Below are 6,285 nucleotides of genomic sequence, written 5' to 3' on the forward strand. Positions count from 1 at the left end.
CTGCTGCTGCTGCCACGGACGCCAGAGTTGATGGGGCTGTGGTGGCGGCGGCGGCTGTTGCTGCTGCTGATGTGGCGGTGGCGGCGGCGGCGGCGGCGGCGGCGGCGGCGACGGCGACGGCGATGGCACCGATGAAGCGCCGGTGGGAGACGGGGTCGTCAAATCTTAGATAAACAAACAAACAAAATATTTAATTAATATTTGATTTATTTAATAACTCTTTTTGAATCTATAATTGAATCAATAAAACTTTTATTTACAATTGAATCAATAGCATTTTTATTTATTATTCAGTCAATTAGTTTTGATTTATAATTCAATCCTTTCATTTTAATTTACAATTCAATCAATACATTTTAATTTATTATTCAATTATGTTATTAATTTATTTTTATTTTATTTTATTTTTATATATATACATATATTTTTTTTTTACTTTACGTTAATCAAGTTTAATTTATTTTGATTATTTATGTTTAAGATAATTAAGACTTTTTTCACAAATAGGATATATATATTTTAAGTACAAATAATAATTACCGATAATAGAATGGTCGGGTGACGAGTTGTGGTCTACATTGTCGTCGTCGTCGACGTCGTTGACACTGTCTCCTTTGGACAATGGACCAGCCATCATGTCTGCCTCCTCTCGCATACTAGCAGAACGGCTCTCTGAAATCAAATGATCAGTTTCTTCAATCGATTGTTAATTTATAGCAGCTAATTGTAAAGAACAATCGTTATTGAAATAAATCCAATCATAAAGATATTTTTTTTTTATAAAAACTAAATTGAAAGGAATTGAATGAATTTATTAATAAATAATTTATCTATTTATTTTGGAAGAAATTTTAAATAAATATTTCTTTTTGTAGATAATAAACTGAGTAGAAAAGAATATTTATAAATTGGTTTATAAATAAAATTTATGTTATAAACCGAATAACAAAGAATCTTGTATTGAAACATTAATCTATTAACTAAATTTATCTTTTATTTATTTATTTATTTTTTTTATATATAAATCATATCCTTATTACCTCCCCGAACATTATCGACGAGCATCTGACGAGCCCCGTTGGTGTCTTCGTCCTCGTCCTCGTCCTCGCTGAGACCGGCCCATTCGTCCAGGGTCGACTGGACGCTGACGAGGTGGGTCACCCGAAGATGATCCCGAAGCTCACGCCGGCTCCCGAACGACGCCATGCAGCACCGACATGTGGCTGTCTCAGCTTCTATAGTAAACAATAACGACCCCCAGAATAGTTAATGTCGTATATTTTGAAAGAATATTTAAATAAATATATATTCTTTTGACCTATTTGCAATGAGTTTTTTTTTTTTTTTTTTTTTTTTGTTAAAATAAATTAAAATTTAATTATGAGCCATTTATAAATAATCTTCTCCTCGTTCAGATGTGAAAGAATAATTCTATCCTGTCAATGTAGAAAAAAAATTCGGTCATTAAAACGAATGAATGCATACGATTAACTTTATTTTATTTATTTATTTTTTTTTTTTATTAATATACAAACCTTCAGGTTCTAGCTGACTATCAGTAAGCATAGGCACGTCGAGCAGCTCTTCGATCGTCCCCGATGCATTGTCGTCATCATCGTCGTCAATCTCCGGCGACTCAAACCGTTGATGGTGAATCTGCGGCGGAGTTGGTAACGGACCACAGTGCGACGCGTGAGTCACCGCATAGTGCTGTCGAACATGATCATGGCAAGAAAACGTCCTGTCACAACATTCACACTCGTATCCACCGGTCTGTAGGTGGACCGTGTGATAATGGTGCAGGGCGTGTTCATGACACGAGAATGGTCGATCGCACACGGGACACACGTTCGGACCGAGGTACGTCGGCGGCGGTGGTGATTGCACGTCTCCGTTCATCTACAGCAAGACACGCGACAGAAATAATAATTAATTATTCATAAAAAAAATTAAATAATATCTTTGATTATGCCAGTGTAGTCTAAAATTTAAGCTAAACCTGTCCTGAACCAATGTCACATATTCAAAAAATAGAATAACATTTAAGTAAAAAAAAAACAAATTAATACCGTATGCAGTATATAGTAACCACTCAGTTCCGGAGGTGTAGGATGACCAGGGGCGGGGGGGGGGATGTGCAGGGGGAGGGGGAGGTGCAGTGGGAGGGGAAGGTGCAGTGGGAGGGGGAGGTGCAGGGGGAGGGGGAGGTGCAGGGGGAGGGGGAGGTGCAGGGGTGAGGGGGAGACACTCACACGCATGCGCACCCACACGCACGCGCACCCACACAACAAACTATTTTTTAAAATTTTTATAAAGTCAAAAGCTTTGTTGCTTCCTATCATTCATAATATAGCATAAATAATCTGTAACTTATTTTTAGCTTTGTTTTAGATAAATAACTATATTTATATTTGCATGTAGAATTTATTGTCTTTCTAAAAACCGTGTTCTTATTAAATTATTCTAATTTTTTTTTATATTTATAACATAAGTGTTATTTATATGATTAAAACTGTTGCAATAGGAAATGTCTACTCACTGTTCTGTTAAAGTTACAAAGAAGGAAAAATGAACTGTTTGCTGCCAGAAACAAGAAAATGAAATGTGTTTTTCATCCCGCGCGTGCTTTGCATGGCACATGGGATTATGTAATTAATTTAAGAATTGCATGAATGAAATTGATTGAATTGAATTGAATTGAAAAAATTTGAACTTATTTTTAATGTATATGTGTTAGAAATATTGTTCAAAGAAACATAGTAATGTTTAATGTGATTCGATGATTTTGCAATATGATAACGCCTCGTATTACAGACAGGAGTACTTCTTTTAATAATATAAATTTATCTTTAAAATAAAATGAATTAGCAATATTAAAATATTATTCAAAATAGACTCACAGAAAATTAACATTGACTTTGACTAGACGTTTATGCAATATGATAAAGACATGTATAATAATTACAACTGATTTTAATGGATTTCAATTTGTTTAAAGTACAATAATATTAAAATAATTTTTTTTTTCCTGAGATAGACTCTTAAAAAAATAAACACTGCCTTTGACTCGATGATTACACAATATGCCAAAGACAGTTATTATAATTGTTAAATCTCCTAAAATGTGTAGTAATACTATTATACACTTATTATGTATTAATATTAACTCTAGTACTTACGATTTAATCCAAACAAACACTTGCACAACACTGTTCACTAATTTCCGTTGAGCGTGGTAGCTAAGAAACTAACAACTGCACACAGCGAACTCCAAACCCTAACTGAAGCTCTTGTGGCAAAAGGCAGAGACACGACGCACGGAGGGTGGAATCTTCCACGAAGATCCAGTGGTAAACAACACTTGTTCCTTTGTCGGTGTCAATCGACGGAACGTTCTAGAAGGTTTCCTTTGTTAGTGAACTAAACAAAGCTTTTTAGATACTTGTCAAGATTTGCTCACCTTCGTCAAATGTAATGGTCTTACTAAAAGCTTTTAGAAACTCAAATAATGGATCCGTCAATCACTCGTTAAGTGGATTTCTTTGTCTGTGCCAATAGGCAGAGACACGACGCACGGAGGGTGGAAACTCCACGAAGATCCAGTGGTAAACAACAGGTGTTCCTTTGTCGTCGACAATCAAAGGAACGTTCTCGAAAGGAACCTTTGTTAGTGTACTAAACAAAGCTTTTTAGATGCTTGTCAAGATTTGCTCACCTTCGTCAAATGTAATGGTCTTACTAATGGATCTGTCAATCACCTGTTAAGTGGATATCTTTGTATCCTAGGATCAAGGGGAGTGCTGCTGATAATTGCTTTCCGTTGTATTGAAAAATCAAAGGGATAGCCGACTACACCTCTCTCCGTTGGAGGTCTAGCACATCCCAGGATGTGCCGGTGTATCGAAACATCAAAGAGAGCGCCACCGATAATTGCTTCCATTGTATCGAAGCTTCAAAGGGATAGCCACCAGCACTTCGCTCCGTGGGTGGTCTGGCACATCCGGAGGTGCAGGATGACTAAGGGGGATGTGCAGGGTGAGGGGGATGTGCAGGGTGAGGGGGGTGTGCAGGGGGAGGGGGATGTGCAGGGGGAGGGGGAGGTGCAGTGGCGTGGGGAGGTGCATGGCGGGGGAGGTGCAGGGGGGAGGGGGATGTGCAGTGGGAGGGGGATGTGCAGGGGGAGGGGGAGGTGCAGTGGGAGGGGGAGGTGCAGGGGGAGGTGCAGGGGGGAGGGGGGGGGAGGTGCCACCGTGGGTGGTCTGGCACATCACTGCACATCAATTGCACATCGCGCAAGGTACCCATAACAATACTACTAGCGTATACGGATATATGTGAATTTGATGGATTGTGTTTTTGGCCTCTGGGGACCTCAAAACGTACAAGTAAATCGGTGCCGGGTCTAGGTCTTACCATGAGACTTACGGTAATAGCGTACTATCACCGTAGCGGTGATAGTACGCCGCACCGTAGCGTACTATCACCGTACTATGACGAACGCTATTTTTCACCAAACTATATCCTATAACCACTATTCACCACAATAATAATGCAAACTAACAGTCAACACAACAAAAATAATAATAAATAGTTGCTAGGCAGCGGTGACGATAAAACATTTTTGTTGCAATGCTATGGATACTGATTGTGTATTTAATATGCATTCATGTTTTAAGAAAGTAAGCGAGCAGCTGATTTTGCGGCCCTAGGGATGTAAAAACCTGCTTGGTCCCCAAATGACTATGACAGCTGGCATGGCCAGCAAAACGTAACTTTCAGCCACCAATTATTAACGTATCTAAATCAGCTAAAAACATCATAGTGTGGTGAAAACGTTTATTTAGTTTTCAGCATAGCTTATGCTTTAGGCTTTTTATAGCTTTCGTCAGTCATTGGGCTCATGTAATACGCACATTGCGTGCGATCGAGGAAATGATTTATTCATCCCATAAATATCTTTATACCGAATAGATTATTGAGCTTAACTTAAGTAACTTAATTTTTGAGTTTCAGAATGCGTGTCTGTTTTTAAATAACAGCTACATTTAAAACCAAAAATACCCCCACCGCAACAGACCTGCAGACCAAGTGAATTCCCTTTCGTGTAATTGGATTTTCACCAAAATATATCTTTAAAAACGACATATCTAAATAAAATTAATCCAACTAGTACTTAGGTTTACTGCTATATGGAAGGTAAAAGGAGTTTTCAATCAAATGTTAAAAGTATAGGATGAAATAAATACATTTTCCAAATTTGATTAAAATATACCCATACAAAAGTATAAACTACAATAGTTTACTTCTTAACTCATAACAATAACAGGATTTTAAAATTTCGTTTTTTTTATTTTCTCCTCTAGCACATAACAACGTTTCAATATACTAAGTTATTTGTTTTTAAGCTCTACAAAATGGTCTAGAAAGAAATGCAAAATTTTCTGTTTTTAGGGTAAAAAATTGAAAGACCCCAATTTTTACCCCATTACCGACCCCATAAGGCCATAAACCCTTGTTCCAATGGGTTAACATGCTATTTTAGCGAAAAAAATAAATAAATAAATAAAACGAAAAAATAAATCGGTCCTGGGTCCAGGTCTTACGATGAGACTTACGGTAATAGCGTATTTCCTGTATGGGGAATTCGCTAATAAAGTTTATAAGTAACTGAATAGAAATGACATAATCGGGTGCAATATGTTTAAAAATACTGTCCTTCAATTGGATACTCTAATTATTGGTCTGTAAAACATGTACAGTATTAGGAATGATTCTTATTTTCAATTCCATAAACCAACGTCGGTATTCTATATATTTGGATTGTGCACTTAAAACTTTTTCAAAAAGTGTACTCGTAAAATGGTTTAGAAAGGCTAGACAGAATTATGTCTATTGGGTTCGTTCCAATATTACTGTGAAGAGACTTACAGTAGGCTATTATAAGTTTTTTCAAAGTTTCATTAAAATAATAGAATTTAAAATAGTTTATATTATAATACAAATTTAATAAATGAGGTTACAGTTCATTCCGAATTTTTTTTTGCCAACGAACTTGTCAAAAGTTCAAATGATTTCACAGATATCACTCAATTTGAATCGAACAGGAACTTTAACGAAGTGGTGGAACATGGGCGCAGAGTGTGCTAACATTGAACTGTTACCGTTAGATTATGGGAGACATTCAGTTGGAGCTCCCGCGTGAGCTGCGAGGTCTCACTTATGAGTTTTGCGTTTTTCTCGTTTGATCGGGTTTTGCAGGTGGTCCATTGTAGCAGTGTGTCCTTG

Source organism: Macrosteles quadrilineatus, unplaced genomic scaffold, assembly GCF_028750875.1.
Source record: "Macrosteles quadrilineatus isolate MER2022 unplaced genomic scaffold, UCM_ALF_1.0 Scaffold_2__2_contigs__length_208266976, whole genome shotgun sequence".
Classification (NCBI taxonomy): domain Eukaryota; kingdom Metazoa; phylum Arthropoda; class Insecta; order Hemiptera; family Cicadellidae; genus Macrosteles; species Macrosteles quadrilineatus.